Source organism: Ailuropoda melanoleuca, chromosome 8 (genome assembly GCF_002007445.2).
Source record: "Ailuropoda melanoleuca isolate Jingjing chromosome 8, ASM200744v2, whole genome shotgun sequence".
Lineage (NCBI taxonomy): Eukaryota > Metazoa > Chordata > Mammalia > Carnivora > Ursidae > Ailuropoda > Ailuropoda melanoleuca.
Window position 1 is genome coordinate 77,819,107 of NC_048225.1, and position 16,988 is coordinate 77,836,094.

Here is a 16,988-nt window from a genome sequence, read left to right on the forward strand (position 1 = left end):
GGAAGAAAAAGACATGATTTTTGTCTTCAAAGATTTAAAATCTAGTGGAGGTAGTCATGAAAAATTTTAAATGTATGAAAGTGTTACAGGTTAGCTGTAAGAAAGTATGTACCAGGTGTTGTGGGGGCACAGAAGAGAAAGATGTTAATTCCATAAAAGAGATTGAAAGTTATGTATCCAAAGTAAGGCAGAAAGTGATGGTGGAATTAAATTAAAAATTCTTATGCAATTTAAAATATACCAAAAAGCATAGAAAATAACACAGTGAACATCCGTTTACAAACCATCTACTTTATGAGCTAAGATATTAGGAATATAATCACAGGACACACTTTTTATTAAAAATAATCCAAAAACCTGGATTTTGGTATAGAGTTTGAAATTATTAGCATTGGTGTATGTAGGTATAAACATTATAAACTAATGATCTTCCACAAGAAACTGCTATTGTCATTAAATCAAAGAATTAATGAGTAGTAAGAATCTTTCTGAAACTGGACAAGTGTTAGGGATCTTCCAATACATTCTAAAGCAACAGTGTTTTTCATTTAATAATTCTCCTTTATTTTTAGGTTAGGTAGACTCCAATAGAACTTAGACATAAACTGTTCTTTCCCCCAAATTTGCAGCTAATTTTGTATGTGGCAAAGGGAAAAGGGACTACAAAATGTCTTGGGGGGAGGGGTGGGAGGTGGCGGAGAGGGCGTGCATTTCCTCAGAAGAGGAAAGTAGTAATTTTCCTCCCTTTACCATGAGAGTTATTTGTAATTTTTCAAGTTGCTTCTCTGCAAAACATATGTATTTAAGGAATATTTCTGATATGTCCAAAATCTAAATTCTAGGCCTGTGGCAAGCACTTCAAGGGAACTTGGGGTCACTGCCAAAGCTCTGTTTGTGTGCTTGGTGTAAGGAATGCATCAGGGAAAAAGAACTCTGTGAAAATGGCTGACGCAACATTAACACAGAGGCAGGCTCCCTCTTTGACTATATACTTTCTTTCCATTGTTAAAACATAGAGTTCCTTTTCAGTAGTTTCTTTACATTGTTAAAAATGAGTAACTTTTTAACCATTTTTTTACATTGTTAAGTAAAAGTAATCAAATCTAGAATGCTAGATAATAATCTAAAAAATTGAAGAAAATATATATTACCAGTTTCAATATTTTGAAAGCAAGATAGGGGAAATTCCCAAGTTCTATAAAAAAGAAAACAGAAAAGCAGAGCATGAGGGGGAGATGACTCCAAGTATATGCTGAAGCCCAATAGGAGTGGGAAACACTGGAAGACTAAAACCACATTGACTACTGATGCATGCAACAACACAGATGAATCTCGAAGTAAGTGTGCCAGGTGAAAGAAGCAACACAAAACAGAACACACAGTGTATGATTCCATTTATAGAAAACTCTAGAAAATGCCAACTAATCTATAGTGATAGCAGATCAGTGGTTATGTGAGGATGGGAGAGAGTGTAGGAGACAGAAATTACAGAGAAGCACAAGGAAACTTTTTTGGGTAATGGATAGGTTCATTATTCCGACTGTTGCAATGATTTCATAGGTATATACATATTTCAAAATGTGTCAAATTGAATACATTAAATATGTGCAGAAATTGGTCAGATACATTCAAAAGAATGTGTCTTTTTCACTTTTTCACACCATACACAAAAATAAATTCAACGTGGATTAAAGACCTAAATGTGAGACCTGAAACTATAAAAATCATAGAGGAGAACACAGGTAGTAATGTCTCTGACGTCGGCCATAACAACATTTTTCTAGAGATGTCTCTGGAGGCAAGGGAAACAAAAGCAAAATAAACTTTGGGACTATATCAAAATAAAAAGCTTCTGTTACTTGAAGGAAATGATCAACAAAACTAAAAGGCAACCTATTGAATGGGAGAAGATATTTGCAAATGACATATTTGATAAAGGCTGGTATCCAAAATATAGAAAGAACTTATACAACTCAAGACCCAAAAAACAAATAATCCAATTTAAAAATAGGCAGAAGACATAAAGACATTTCTCCAAAGAAGACATCCAGATGGCCAACAGACACATGAAAAGTTGCTCAACATCACTCATCATCAGGGAACTTCAAATAAAAACCATGATGAGATATCACCTCACACCTGTCAGAATGGCTAAAAGCAACAACACAGGGAACAACTTAACTGCCTGTGTTCTCTGGCGAGGGTGCAGAGAAAGGGGAACCCTCTTGTGCTGTTGGTGGGAATGCAAACTGATGCAGACACTCTGGAAAACGATATGGTGTTTCCTCAAAAAGTTAAAATAGAACTACCCTGCAACTCAGCAATTGCACTACTAGGTATTTACCCAAAGAATACAAAAATACAGATTCGAAGGGGTACATGCACCCCAATGTTTACAGCAGCATTATCAACAATAGCCAAATTATGGAGCGAGCCCAAATGTCCATCGACTGATGAATGGATAAAAAACATGTGAGATACACACACACACACACACACACACACACACACACACACAGAGGAATATTACTCAGCCATGCAATGACATGGATGGAGCTAGAGAGTATTATGTTAAGTGAAATGTCAGTCAGAGAAAGACAAATACCATATGATTTCACTCATATGTGGAATTTAAGAAACAAAACAAATGAGCAAAGGAAAAAAGAGAGAGAGGCAAACTAAGAAACAGATTCTTAACTACAGAGAACAAACTGATGGTTACCAGAAGGGAGGTGGGTAGGGGAATGAGTGAAATAGGTGATGGGTATTAAGGAGTGCACTAGTGGTGATTAGCACTGGGTGATGTATGGAATTTTTAAATCACTATATTGTACACCTGAAACTAATATAACACTATATTAACTATATTGGAAATAAATAAGTAAGTAAATAAATAAATAAAGTGCAGTCTGTTGTATGGCATTTATACCTCAGGAAACTGTTAAAATATCCAAGCAAGTTCAAGACATCTTCTTCCTATTTTTGTTTATGCAATTTATTTGTTGAAGGAATTTGGTGTTCTGTCCTGTTTACCACATTCTGGATTTTATTGACTGCAAAAAAAAATAATTCTTATTTTTGAGAACTATGTTATGAAGTATTAATGGGTGAAATCCACATGAAGGGTGGGGAAGAGGAGATTGGCCATGTGTTGATAATTTTTCAAACTGAGTAATTGGCATCTGAAGACTTATACCATTCTCTCTAGTTTTTTAAGATCTTAAACATTTTTGTAATAAAAAGTTAAAATAAAAGAAGTCCCAGAATCTCTTAGTGTTTGAACATAGAGCTCCACGTTTTCTAATGAAGTCCCAGGGTGATTTTGTTATGTATTAAAGAGAGCCACTGCTCTAGAACAGAGTAAAAGGCTCTAATGATGAGATGGATGTTGGATACATGCCACAAGGTATGGGAAAAACAGTTTTTGGCCCATGTTCTTTCTGTTTCTTATCAAATTACAAAAGTTGTACATTAGCTGTTCTTTTTCAGAGACATTTGTGGCTTTGCCTACCTCCTCCACTGCTGAGGAAATTTTCTGATCCCTACATATATTATTCAGTCTTAAAGTGTGATTTTAATATAGGTTTGCTTTATCATATAGGCTTAGTATGATTTGCCTGAATTACTCTGAAATTCAGCCCCACATAAAACTGAAACATCAAAGTTTGTCTTCTGTGTCTCTAGTCTCCTCTATGACACATTTGCTCTCTCAGATTCCTGGTGTCTTTCCTAATCTTCCCACTAGTAAAAAACCACTGAAAAACTGTATGATAAACTCATTTATACAAGTTTACTGATTAGAGTCATGAAGTCCTCTTCTCAGGGAAAGTAGATTTAAAGAGGGCACAGGATTTAGGTTAAAGTTAACAAAAAGAAAGTGTAGTGAGGGATTCTCAGGGCATCAAGTAACCTAGTGAGGGAGAGTTTGGGGGATGGCTCCTTTCAAGACCCTTTACAATTTTACCAGGTAGGTTGTTACCTATTCATCTCATTGAAAATGTATCCTTAGAAGAATCAGGTAATGCCTTTTCTTTTGTAATGTGTATGGAAATCTTAACTTTGGCTGCAAGCAATAAAAAGCCAAATTTGAACTTTTAAAAATAGTCAGGAAAATGTATTGGCTCAGGGAACTTACTAAATCTGGAGGAAGGGGTAGGCTGCAACGTGGGTTTGAGCTGTTCAATTATGTGTCAGCTTTATCCTCAGGCTGGCTTCCCTCATGGTAGCAAAGTGGCCACAGTAACTATTGGACTTACATCCACCTATCACACTAGCCAAAGGAAGAGACAAGAGCACAATCCTTCTGCAAATAAACCTGAGATCTGGTCTCCCTTATGATTGGACCAATTTACATTTGCATTAGATCCTTGAATACTGACAGAGTTAGGTGGAGACCAGATTAGGCTGGTTACAGATAACAATTAGGGCGCACACCCGGGACTAGAACTGGGCCTTTTCCTATTCAAATCATTAGCTGCGTCACAATTGCGGAGGGGTAGAAATGCATGCTGGGGAGTTAACCAATAATGCCCATTATAAAAGAAATATAATATTTCACCCCCTTAAATACTGTGATTTAAACTCTTTCATTTTATTCAATGTGTAACTTGTTTCCTGTTTTTGATATTATGAAATTTTAAATTGGGAGCTGCAGACCCACATGAGGGAAACAGGGAAAGGTAAAATAGGGAATACAGAAAAAGTGAAGGAGACAATGAGTATTCTGCAGGTGGCCTGTTGTCATGTGAGAATAGAGGTCCACTATCATCAAGTCTTTTGCTTTTCATAAGAGCAGAGAGCCTGACATTCATCTTAAGACCCCCTGATCATGGTCTGAGCTGAAGATAGACAACCCGTTACCCCTTTCACTTTTTAAAGAGAAGCTGGAATGCGTGTGAAATCTTCTGGTTTTAATTTTTAACTTTGGCTAATTTGTATAAGCACCATGCAGGCCAAACAAAACATGTTTGTAGGTTAGATCTGGACCTAGACCACTAGTTTCTGTCCTGTTCTGAGCCATGCTAGAATATTTTATACCCTCCTGTGTAGTGAGAGCTTTTAGTCCTTTCAAGGATTAGGGCTGCTAGCATATGCTTATTGCAAAGGAAGTCATGGAGGGGAGAGAAGTGAGCACTCATTAAAGGAACAATGCTTTTTATTAACTCTTTGGCATGTACTTAGAATTGTTTTCCTGAGGATGAGGGTAAGTTTGTAAGGAATCACCTTCACTGCCCCTTATCTAGGTTCTCTTGTGACTCATCTTTTATCTAGGTTCTCTTGTGACATCTCTTATCTAAGTTCTATTGTGAGGAACAGTTCAGTTTTCCACAATGACCCCTGGTGATTAGAGGTGTAACGTGTGGCCATGGGACAGAGTTTGCCCTTTTTGTCAAAAAGCTTCTCTTCAGTTAGAAGGTACCAGAAGGTAGAAACTTGAGTCTTTTTCCTCTGTTGATTTCCTCATGGTGCCCAATGTAACTTTACTAGTACTTTATTTAGTAGAGGCCCAGTACTTGTCAGCTTATTTATGAATAGGTACTTCTTGGCATATTTATTAATGCATACAGATGATTTTAGTTATTCCAACTGTAATTTTATTAAATATCAAAATTCTGGCATTTATTGAGTCAGGCAGAGCTACATAAACTCTTGGAATACAGAAGTTAGAGGACCTTCAGGGAAGGAGCCCAGAAGATAGGGGAAACACAAAATAGTTGCAACATTCTTGATATGTCCCAGCATCTCTAGACATTTAAATCAGGAAAAAGAAAAAAAAAAAAGAGCGAGGGCCCTTTGGACAAATGTTGTATTTCTCAGGGTAGTTTTTGGATCTAGTTGGGGAAATTGCAGGGGAAGTAGGGCAGAAGGGAGAATTTTAAACTATTTATTCTAGAGCTTAAATCATTGGACATACACTTAACTCTTGCTGCACTATATTCATTTATTCATGTAATTACATTTATGGAGTACTTTCTAGAGTCAGGCACTATGCTAGGCACTGTGGAAAATGTAAAAATGAATGAAGCAGTTCCTCAAAGATTCTCTAGAGGGATAAAATATCGCACAGATTTACCTAGATAAGGTTGAATATATTCGGTGCCTCAAACCTATAGAAACAAAGTACTATGGAAATTAGGAAAATTTACAGTTCACTTTTGGCTGCAGGATCTCCGAAGGAGGATACTGAGAATTCAAGGATCAGTATACAATATTTGTAAAGGAAAAAGAGTTGGTATATTTTATCTTTATTAATTTGCACTCCCAAATTTACTACCCCAAAGGACAGAAAGATTTGAGTTTTCTTCATATAAATACACTGCAGGTGTTTTCCCTCTTCAGTCTCCCGAGTCCCACAGAACGAACCTGCAAGGGAGCGCCTGACAAGCACACAAGACACCTTGAAAGAAGAGTAACTGGCGAGAAAAGTTAGTATTCTTTAAGGTGACTTCCTTGAGGATTACTGGGCATTAGGAGTGAAAATATGTAAACCAGTTTATGAGCGGGAACACAGTCGCCCCAAACTTATAATTCTCTAAGAACTCGCTAACCGCTGGGCAGGCCCGTGAGCCCACCCGGCCCTGGCGCGGTTACCCCTCCAGGCGCGGTTACCCCTCCGGAAGGTTCTGAGGGACGGCGACCGCTTCTCGCTCTTTCCCAGGTCCCCACGCTGACAACCCGGGTTCTGTAAGGTCTTCACGCCCCCGGCCCCCGCGACCCCCCCGACCCCNCCTCCGCCCTCAGGAGCGCGCACGCTTCGCTGAGGGGCCCGGACGCGCGCGCTCCCGATCCGCCTCCTCCTCGGCCCGCCCCCTCCCTCGCCTCTTCCTGCCGGGCGGTCCTCTTTTCCCCCTACTTCTCCACTCCCTCCGCCTTGCTCCCTCCGCCCTCCCTGGGCTCTGGCGGCTGCGGAGTGAACGGGACGGGCCCGGCCGCTGAGCGCGGGGCGGTGGGTGGGACGCGGGCGCCCGGCAGAGTTGTTCCGGCCCTGTCCGCGGAGACGTGAGGAGGTGAGGCGAGGGCGGCCTCGTAGGGGCCGGCGGGCTGCCGGGCGGCCAGGAGCCGCGGGCCGGGCCGGGGTGTTGGCGCCGGGGCTGAGCCGGGGGAGGGTCGATGTGGGGGCCGGGCCGAGGACGGGATGCGAGAGCCATGGGGAAGAGGGCACGGGTGTTTCGGGACTGTCGGTCGCTTCCTGGACCCCACGGCTCTGTCTGCTGGTCGCTCTTCCTGGCCCGGGCGAACGGGCGGAGTCGGGGCGCCCCTCACCTGGGGGCGGGATGGGGACTTGGGCGCTTGCCCCCAGCTGTGCCCTCCTGACATTGCCGCCGCCTCCGCCGCGGCGCCTTGCTTGCTGCCGGGCTCGCGGTCTTAGCAGCCCTGCGTCCGGGGGGCGTGTGGTTAGGGTATTTTTTTAACCCATACTCAGGCTTCTGTTCGTGACCGCGTCTCGCCCTCGCGCTCCCCCTGCCTCCGCCCGGCGCTTCGCTCCACTCCTGCTGTTGATGCTTGTGGTTTTGCAGTTTGGGATGGGCTGCGTCCGGGGCAGATCTCTACCTGCAGGGAATGCCCCGCTTTGGAGTTGACCGCCTGGCCACGAAAATCCTCTGTCCAGGTGTGGGTGCTCAGTGTCCTGATAACTGAGTCAAAGTTTATGAGACTGGCCTAGTACTTTGCACTGGTCGCCAGCGGTGCAGTGCTGGGCAGTGCGTCAGCATGTGGAAAGGGGCCACCGGCCAGCGGAAGGTGGCTGGATGCTAGGGGACTGGACTGACAGAGTTTGTTTCTGATCCCAGGGCAGTGTGTCCAGGTACTTATGTATTCTTGTACCTCTCAAGATTATCTTAGAAAATGTACCGAAATGTAGGTGGTCACTTGCGGAGTTGAAGGTTTCCTTCAAAGTGGAGAGAAACGCCAGCCTCATTACACTAATTAATGGTAAGGAGAACTTTTGCTTGCTTGAGAGATTTCAGCGCTGATTGGAAACTGATTTCAGGGCCTGCATTTTTGGTACAGGAAGGTTTAGGGATTTTTAATACATTTAAATTTTCTTGTACTTGGTGGGAGGTAGGTAGTTGCTTGTTGCAGTTCTGAAAACAATTTCGTGAGAACGCTCTGACTTTTCTTATAGTGGTGTTTATATTTAGCTTCTGCTGTACTTCTGTAGAATATCCAATAATGATGCCAGAAAATACGAAAATGAAGTTTGCTCGTGGTCAGATTGGAGGTGGATTTTGTCCATGGAAAATATTGGTCCACAAGCTGCTAGAGCTGGAAAACTGGCCTATGATTCATTATCTCAATAGAGTCCCATAGGAAACTGACAATGAAATTTGTCAAGGGAGGAAGACCAGATGAGTTTCATCCATTTGTATTTATTTAAATGCTCACCTGCTTGGTGAGTTAGTTGAGACTCCTGAGAGACTGGTGTCTATATTAAATCAGTTCAAAATGTGCTCTGATATGATGTATTAATAAGTCATCTAGGGAGAAGTGGATGTAGTTGGGCAGTGCTTATATGTGAACATATTATATAGCCTACATTGTATATTAGAAAGCTGGAAAGAAGGTAGTAGATCCCAGTACTGTTGGGACATATGGTGAGTACACCACCCGGCGTAAAAAGGTGTGACAATACATGTATGAAGTTTTGTTTTGTTTTTGTTTTTGGCCTGAGTTATTTGATAGGAACTTTTATATATTATAGTTTTGATATTCTGAGAATTTTTGTTCCTTTGCTAATGTTTCTTAATTAAGATAATTTTCTTTTCACTCTAGTAGTTATACTGTTTTTCTTTGACAGAATTTTATAAGGCATATGAAACAAAAATTTTCATATTTACTCACCAGTGTACAATTTTGACTTCTAAAAAGTTGTAATTAAAATTTTTTTCTTTGCTTTAACCCATTTTTCAACTTGTTCAATTAGTGAATATTTATTTGAACTCCGATGATACAGCGTTAAAGCTGAAAGCCCTTTTATCTCTTCTTAATGGAGTAGTTAAAAGAAGGAATTCTGTTGTGCCAAGAGAAAATATTATGAGTGGGAGATAGCCAAGCTTCAAGAGATGAACTTTGAAGAGAGTAGTAGCTAAGTAGCAAAAATTTCTGGCATTGAGGGTGTAGAACTGGGTCTGCATTCCATGCTATCATTGTCTTGAAAAGGTGTAGGGATGATTATTGCTGGTAAGAGGGTGTTTAGAGAATAAAGTAGTTACTGTAGTCTGTAGGATTCTCAGGCACAAAGCTTTTTTTTTTTTCTTTCTTTGCTCTGCCTCACAAGCTTTAATGAGTTGCTACCTGTAGGTAGCTCTTGCCTTGTGTAAATGGTTCAGCCACTGGGTCTGAGGACGACCAGTAACACAAGGCTGTAGGAGCCACTAGTACTGCAAAGATAGCTCAGGAACTTCTTACAGAGATAGTCTTACGACGCTTGTCGCCACTAACAGTAGATGCAGAGAAAGTACAGCCTTGAGCCTAAGTTATGGTAAAACGTGCTCACATTTAGAGGAGAGGTTTAATATTGTGAACGTGGAAGAAGACATTGCTTGACTTGACTCATGGCTTTTCAGAGTGGTAAATAATTTTCACTTTATGGTTAGTATTTGAAATTGGGTATACGTATGTGAACCTCAGTGGACCCCTAGTAAGGAAGAGTTTATGGAATTTAGCAGAACTTTTATCTCAACATTTACCTTTTCGTATTTCATTTATTTTCCATATTGCACTCATTCAACAGCTAGGATGCCAAAATTGTTTGAGTATAGCAAGTTTGTGCTCATGCTGACTCCTTTTTGTCATCTTTTGTTGCTTTTTGGTGTAATTTTTGGGGATATTCCTTGGAAACTTCTAGGCATATACTTAGTTGATTTGGAGTTAGATTTGGGCTACGATTATTAGTCTATTTGAAATTCTGAGCCTTGTTTTCTAAATAGCTTTAAAAATAGAAAACACAGTTTTTTATAAACACTCATGAAAAATCTGGTTACAGACTGTGTTGTTGTGATAGACATAGAACAGCCAAAAATATATTCAAGAAACTTCCCCTCTCCTTACCCAGTTTAGTAAGCTTAAATAAGAAGTAAGAAAGGTTTTTTTTTTTTTTTCAATAAAAGCCTGATTTTCCCAGAATATCAAGTCTAACAACTGTTGGCTGTGCTGTGGTTTTTTTTTTTTTTTTTTTCCTTGCTTATTCTAAATTCAACAAGTACATGTCTCTAGTCCCTGGCAGAAACTTAATTCTAGTAGGAAGTTCTCAGTAATGGAGATCTTACTTGGGGATGCAGGATTGTGCTGGAGAAATTGGCTGGGAAACATCAGATACAGAAGTTTACTTTTTTTACAGCACTGGTTTTCTTTGTACCTGAGTTCTCAGTGAAATGGGGACATGGGCACAAATGTCACAGTTACTTGGATTTTTTTTCATACTATACATTTCCTCTTCCTCTCCTCTTCTCCCCTCAACCCTTTGCTAAATGAGCCACAGCTACTAGTAGGAGTGCCTTACTGTGTGGGACTGAACAAAGGCTGAGAATATTGGCCCTTTTCTGATACTTCCTAAGTCAAATTTCCACTCCCTGTAAGTTGCGTCTGGTGATATCACTAGACGTCTCTGTAACTCTAATTTTTGAAGAGAAATAAATTGTGGTGGTAAAGAAATTACATACGTACCCAAGAATAAGATTTATTGCATTGTGTAGGACACATGGAAGAGACTAGGAGATTGTTTCGCTGAATGTTTATTAAACTGTTTTGACTGTGACTTAGAGTAAGAAACACATTTTATACCTTGATTCAATCCCCCCTCCCCCCACACTCATGTGCGTGCATGCAAAGTTGAAAGAAAAGTTTGGCAAAACAATACTTATCTTTTCAGAACCTTGCTGGAACTGGCTCATTATACTGCCTTGCAGAAGCCGTGTGCCTTTCTCTTCCCACCTAGCTCCATGTTCAGTGACTACTGAACTTCATGCTGGTAGCTTGAAGTTGTTCGTGGTGTGACAGTACTTACACCAGGGAAGTCAGCAAACGGTATAGTTAAGGGCTTTTTTCTCCCCTTTGTATAGCCAGTTGTTGAACATTTTCAGCACACTACTGCCTACAATACACATTGATATTTCTGTTCTATTTCATTTCATTAAAAAAATGCTGGGTTTTGACCCCCAAATTGATTTTATAGCTAGCTAATGATAGATGACAGCCTATAGTTAAAAACTGGTTTGGTCCACCTCTTCACTTTGCAAATGAACATTCTAAAGGGTTGAAGTTCAAGGTGATATAGCTAGTTATTAACAAAGCCAGGTCTCCAGAATCCTAGTAATCTGTGGAGTTGTTTCTAGTGGACTTCTCTCCTAGCTCAAGCCATTCATACAGTTCAGTTGAGGTGTTTAATATGTGCCATAATGTTAAGCAGTTTGAATAGAGTTGAATAAGGCATGGACTTTGACCCTAAGGCCTTTATGTTTATGTGGGGATTAAATATGGAAACAAAGATACTGTATGGCAGAAAGTTAGTGTGGTGAAGAAATAAAGATAAGGCACTGGCGAGTTTAGAGAGAGGAGGGAGCAGTTTCTTTTAGTTGTAAGAATGAGGGAAGAGGTGATGTTTAAACCATGCTTTGAAGAATAGATAGGATATGCTCATGTGGAAATAGACAAATAGTATGTAAAGAAAGGCCTTTCTGAGCCTAGGGCCAGGTTGATCAAAGGCGTAGAGGGAGAGGGCTAAGCAAGAAAGAGGCAGCACTGGATGGTGAAGAGCCTTGAATGCCAGTTTTCCTTTCTGATTTTCAGTTTATCTTTCATTTTTGACTCTGGCATCATCTGGTACTTCTTAACATTAAAGAAGCTTTGTATGCTGTGTTCTTGATTAGAATATGACCCAGAGAGCACTTGAATATCCTTAGAGTAAAAGCGGAAGCGAAAAATTATTAGTGTTAGGGAAGCAACCTCAAGTTTACCAGTCCTAAAACTGTTGGAAAGTAATGGAAAATATTTTCTTTGTAAGGAGATACCATTATTTTTCATTTGCCAAATAGCATCAAATTGGCTGTAGTTGAGGAGGAAGCAGTTTTGAAAGTATTTTCAAAGTGCCTTCTAAAATGTGATTTCTAAATGACTGAATCTTAATTTTTGGAGGCAGCTCTGGTTTGGCAGAAAGGCAGCCTTTACAGATCCATGGCTGAGCTGACTAGCTTTCAGAATTTAGGGCAGCAAGGCAGGGTATTTCATACCACAGCCAGATGTGAGGGATTGATAGATTATTTTTCTACTCAAAGAAGTTCCTTGAATTTCAGCGTTTATGTATCTGACAGCCTGTATGACTAAGGATGTTTTGAAGTCCTGGATGGAGCTTTCCTTGTTCCACAGGTGAATTGGATAGCTAGAAATGAAGGTACGTGACGGTAAGGTGTGTCTGTTAATCGAATTGACTGGTGGTAGTTCTGACGGTTTTCTGTTTTCTGATGATTTCACACTTACTGCTTCTAATTAAAATGGTGCACAGTTAATTTGAAGAAGCTTTACTTCTTTTTGACCTCCCAGTCTGTAAAGGTAAAAGCCCTTTTAGAGTGTTGCCCAGGTAACAACACATACAGAGACTGTTAGAAGCGTGTGGAAAATTTTGGTAATCTTGATGATGAAGTCGCTACAGTAAATAACTGCTTGGTTGGTAAAAGCTGGGCTACTTCTGGATGGTTGACAAAGAATTTTTGGGACGAGCTTTTGTTCCAAAATAAATACCGAATTGTCTTGTTGCCATACTGTTTTCCTCATTTATTCAAGCTTCTGATATATAAAGTATGTCATCCTATCATTTTAGAAGGTTTCGGCAGTTGCATATGAACTGCTCCACAGGATAGCACGCCCCAAACAGTGTGATAAAAGAGTTCAGATGCAGCACGCCCCAGATGCCTCACACCGGTTGAATGGAGGAGCTAATTATGTCAGCCCCGGGTGTTTTTTTTTTTTTTTTTTTGTTGTTGGTTTTTGTTTGTTTTGTTTTCCGTTTTTTCTTTTTTGAGACGTGTTAGGCTTCCCAAATAGAGTTTATTAAAATCCTTCCAAATTTTCTACCATCATTTTTTTGTGATACAAACTGTGATATTAATGTCTTTAATTTATGTATTTTCTACAGATATACACATACACATAAATGTGTGTTATGTACATATACACATGCACACCACCCACTAGTTGTTGACATTTGTGGTGAAAATACAGTCTGCCTGGCAAACGGTTAAGAACAAGTGGTTGGATTCTTTGAAGGCTATCGTGAAATAGTGACAAATATGAAAGTAATGCAAATCTCCAAAGGGATTTTTTTTTTGTGTGTGTGTATGCGTGTGTGCGCCAAATTTCCAGGAAAGGAGCCTATTTAAAAGGGCAAGTGTAGGATACATTCATGTACCAGTGAAGGATTTCTCAACTTCTCCCCTACCCCACATATACACCCATATTCTGCCCTCATTATCAGCAGTAAGCAAAATTGCAGGACTTCAGAATCAGACTTTTACCACAGGGGATGCAAATAACAAATACTATTTTTAGAAAAAATAGAAACCTGTGGTTTTCACTTTTGCAGGCTTAAGAGAACACTAGTTTTTGATAAACCATATAGAATATTCCATGTTTCAAGGTGTATTCTTCATTTTGAGGCCCTTTAACTAAGAGCATGGTACAAATGCAAATGGTCCTTAGAGTGGTTACCAGGAATTTCCTTGAGTTGGCTTTCTGGAGTAATTTATCCTGGTCTGACATTTTGAATAGATTATATTTTTGTTTAGTGAAAAGTCAACCACTGAAGGAGCCTCTACATATACTGGCAGACAATACAGTTTCGTAGGTTGTTTTATAGTGATTTTGTTACTTCAGCATCTGAGGCTATCAGACCTCATTCATTTACTATTTCCACAAAGCTTTTCCCTCATGAACTGTATTCTTTCATTTTAAGTCTTTGTTTTTATTTGCCCTACTGTTAAGGATCAGGTTTAGACTAATGTTTTGATTTGCCTTTGTCCTACTCTTTGTGGAAAGGTGAATTACTGCTTATCAAGTTAGTACTGAATTGTAATTCAGTTAATGTCTTCTTTCCTCCATCCATTTTCCCCTCAGTATTCTAGAATATTATTATTATTCAAACCCTAGGACCACTGGTTTACCTATATGAGCTAACCTATAAAATTTTTATGCATGAGTTATGTAGCTTAATTTTTCACAAATCAGTCTAGGCCTCTGTTTTTTTTTTTCTTTTAAATTCTGAAATGCATTTTATATTTCTTGTCAACATTGTCAATAATTTTGATAGGTGAAACAGGTTTCTTCTGTTACAGTTGTTTTCACAAACAGTAAAATAACAGTCTCTACCATTTGGAGATATCAGATAAAATTTTTAAATGTTAATTTAATAATAGGTTAGAGAAACCAGTTTGTTTAGCAGTTAATGTGGTACTTCCCATTTTACATATAAATTTGATTGCATGCTAATCGTAATGGAACTTTATTATATTCCACTGAGGAGAATTTACTTTTTAAAATAGAGGGCTTAGCAATTTTTGTACTTCGGAGAATTTCATTTGGAAGAGGATAATAGTAGACTTAAAAAATCGTGGTTGGGATGGGGATGGACAAAAATAATCATTAAGCTGATAATAACTAAAAACATTTTTTGGTTTTGTGGAAGACAAAGTAGGTAGAACACAGGACCTTAATTCTTGATCCAGCACTGCTGTGAAATTCAGAGAGAAAAAGTGATTTACCAAAAAAGTGGTTTCTTTTTTGCATAGTAATAATAACATTACTTGTTTAGTGGATTAGTTATATGAGATACTGTGCATTGTCTAGTTAATCTTGACAATAACTATATGGGGTAGGAGCTATAATACTATCGTTCCCAGTTTGTGGAGGAGGAAACGGCTTAGAGGTCAGTAACTTGCTTAGAATCATTGAACTCATAAGAGGCAGGTCTCCTTTGCTCCTAAATCTGCTTCATAGAGACTCTAAACTATCACTCTCTATTGATGAGTATTTAAATGGGATGATAATGCTTATGTTGCCTATTTCATAGGGTGGTTATGAGAATTGAGAAACCTAAGGTTTACAAAAGAACACCTGTAAATATGCCTCGTGTTTTCATTTTACTGGATAATTTTTGAGGAGCCAAAAAGTCTTGGAAATAGATAAGCACCTATATTACTTTGTAATATTAAAGTAAGTTGAACGGATATTTGAAAGACTACAATTTGCATAGTAGAAGACCTATTTTGTGTTGGTCCAGAGGGTCAGTTAAGTGAAAGAGGAAAGAAAAAATGTAGAGGTGCATTGAATAACAAATGGATGGCATGATCTCTAGCAAAGTGAATTCTTCTGCAGTTAGGAGGAGTATATATTATAACATGAGGTAACTTCTAAGACCCTTGCAACATCAGGAATCTATGAGTCCTGTAATGGTGACGTTTCTTCTAACACCTGAAGTAGCTGGATACAGCCAAGGTAATTTTTATTTTAGCTTGGATCATCAATAATCACTATTCTTTAAATGTCAATTCTTTGCACTTAGGTTGAACAGAAGTATGTAGTTGCCTGCAAAAAATACAGTTATGTATTTTTCCTTTCTCCCCCCTAAGATAAGATGTTTTTCAGGGTGCGGTGGGTAAAAAAGGTTAAGCAATATATTGTCACATGCTTGTACGTAATAATTTTTGTATGACTTTCCCTTAAATTTAGATATCCTAAGTGTGTATTTGCAGAAGAAAGTTAATATCATTATGGGTATGAAAGGTCGTTTTTAATTGTATGGAGTATTACGGCTTTACGGCCATAAATTCAATTTCATTCTCTGACATTGTTTTATTCAACAAGCATTTATATGGCAGAATATAGGTTCTGTGCTCGAGAAGCACAGGTAAGAGACTGTTACAGAGCTGACAGTAATTTTGGAGAAACATAAATACAGTGGAGTTTAGCAAGGATGGGGCGGGATAGAATGTGTTGTATAGGAAAGCTTCGGAGGGTTACGTAACCTGGTCTGGGGTTTCAGGTACGGCTGCCTGAAATATCTGAGTTGAGTTGAAAGAAGGCAAGAGAGACATTTTAACTAGAGGTATGAAAATCTGAAATTGTAACTCTTTACCTTTGTAGACCCAGTGTAGGCAGCTCCTCATCTCTCTGAATCATTGTAAAATACCCAAAGTAGATGTCATTTGTATAAGTAATTCTTTATAAATAAAGCTTTTTAGCTCTTACTGATAACTTATTTTAAATATGATGCTTGTGGTTTCTAAGTTAGCAGATTAGGAGGAATAATGTAGAAGAGGGGAGATGTCATATACGTACATATTGATAACAGAATAGTGAGATTGCTGAGATGATAGCAGTGAAGAATAAGAAAAACTATATATAAAAAACCCCAAATCTGAAAACCATAGATAGCATAAGGAAAACAGTCTTACATAATCTAATTAGCTTTAAGATATCAATTATATTTCTAATAGTATAGAATAATAATGAAATTTTTTCAGATTCTCTCTTGCCAAGAAAAGGTTAAGTATATGGTCTGTGTAGTACGTTTATGAAGGCACGAAAATATTTACCTTAGAATGTTTTTTTATGTGGAATACAGTAGAGTGATGAACAATGTGGTTTTGAGCTGCACAGTGGTCCACTTATCTGTGGATTTTTTTTTTTTTTGGATAAATACAGTATGGTACTGTAAATGTATTTTCTCTTTCTTATAATTTTCTTAATAACATTTTCTTTTCTTTAGCTTACTTTATTGTAAGAATTCAGTATATAATGCATATAACATATCAGATATGTGTTATTTGATTGTTTGTGTTACCAGTAAGTTTTCCCGTCAGCCACAGGCCATTTTTTTTTTCTTTCATTTGAAGAGCTTTTATTTAAAATAGTCAGTTATTTCTTCCTTATTATTATTATTACTATTATTATTAACAATCAGCTATTAATAGGTAGGTTTTTGGGGAGTCAGAAGTTGT

At 38.7% G+C, this 16,988-nt stretch overlaps 1 protein-coding gene across 1 annotated transcript in view; it reads left to right on the forward strand.

Annotated features, from left to right (window-relative positions):
* The first annotated feature begins 6,801 nt into the window (after positions 1-6,801).
* RABGAP1L (RAB GTPase activating protein 1 like) overlaps positions 6,802-16,988 on the forward strand; it is a 741,419-nt gene continuing 731,232 nt past the window's right edge. The window contains exon 1 of the mRNA XM_034667692.1: positions 6,802-7,007. The gene's annotated coding sequence lies outside the window, so the exon portion shown is untranslated. The remainder of the gene's footprint in view (positions 7,008-16,988) is intronic.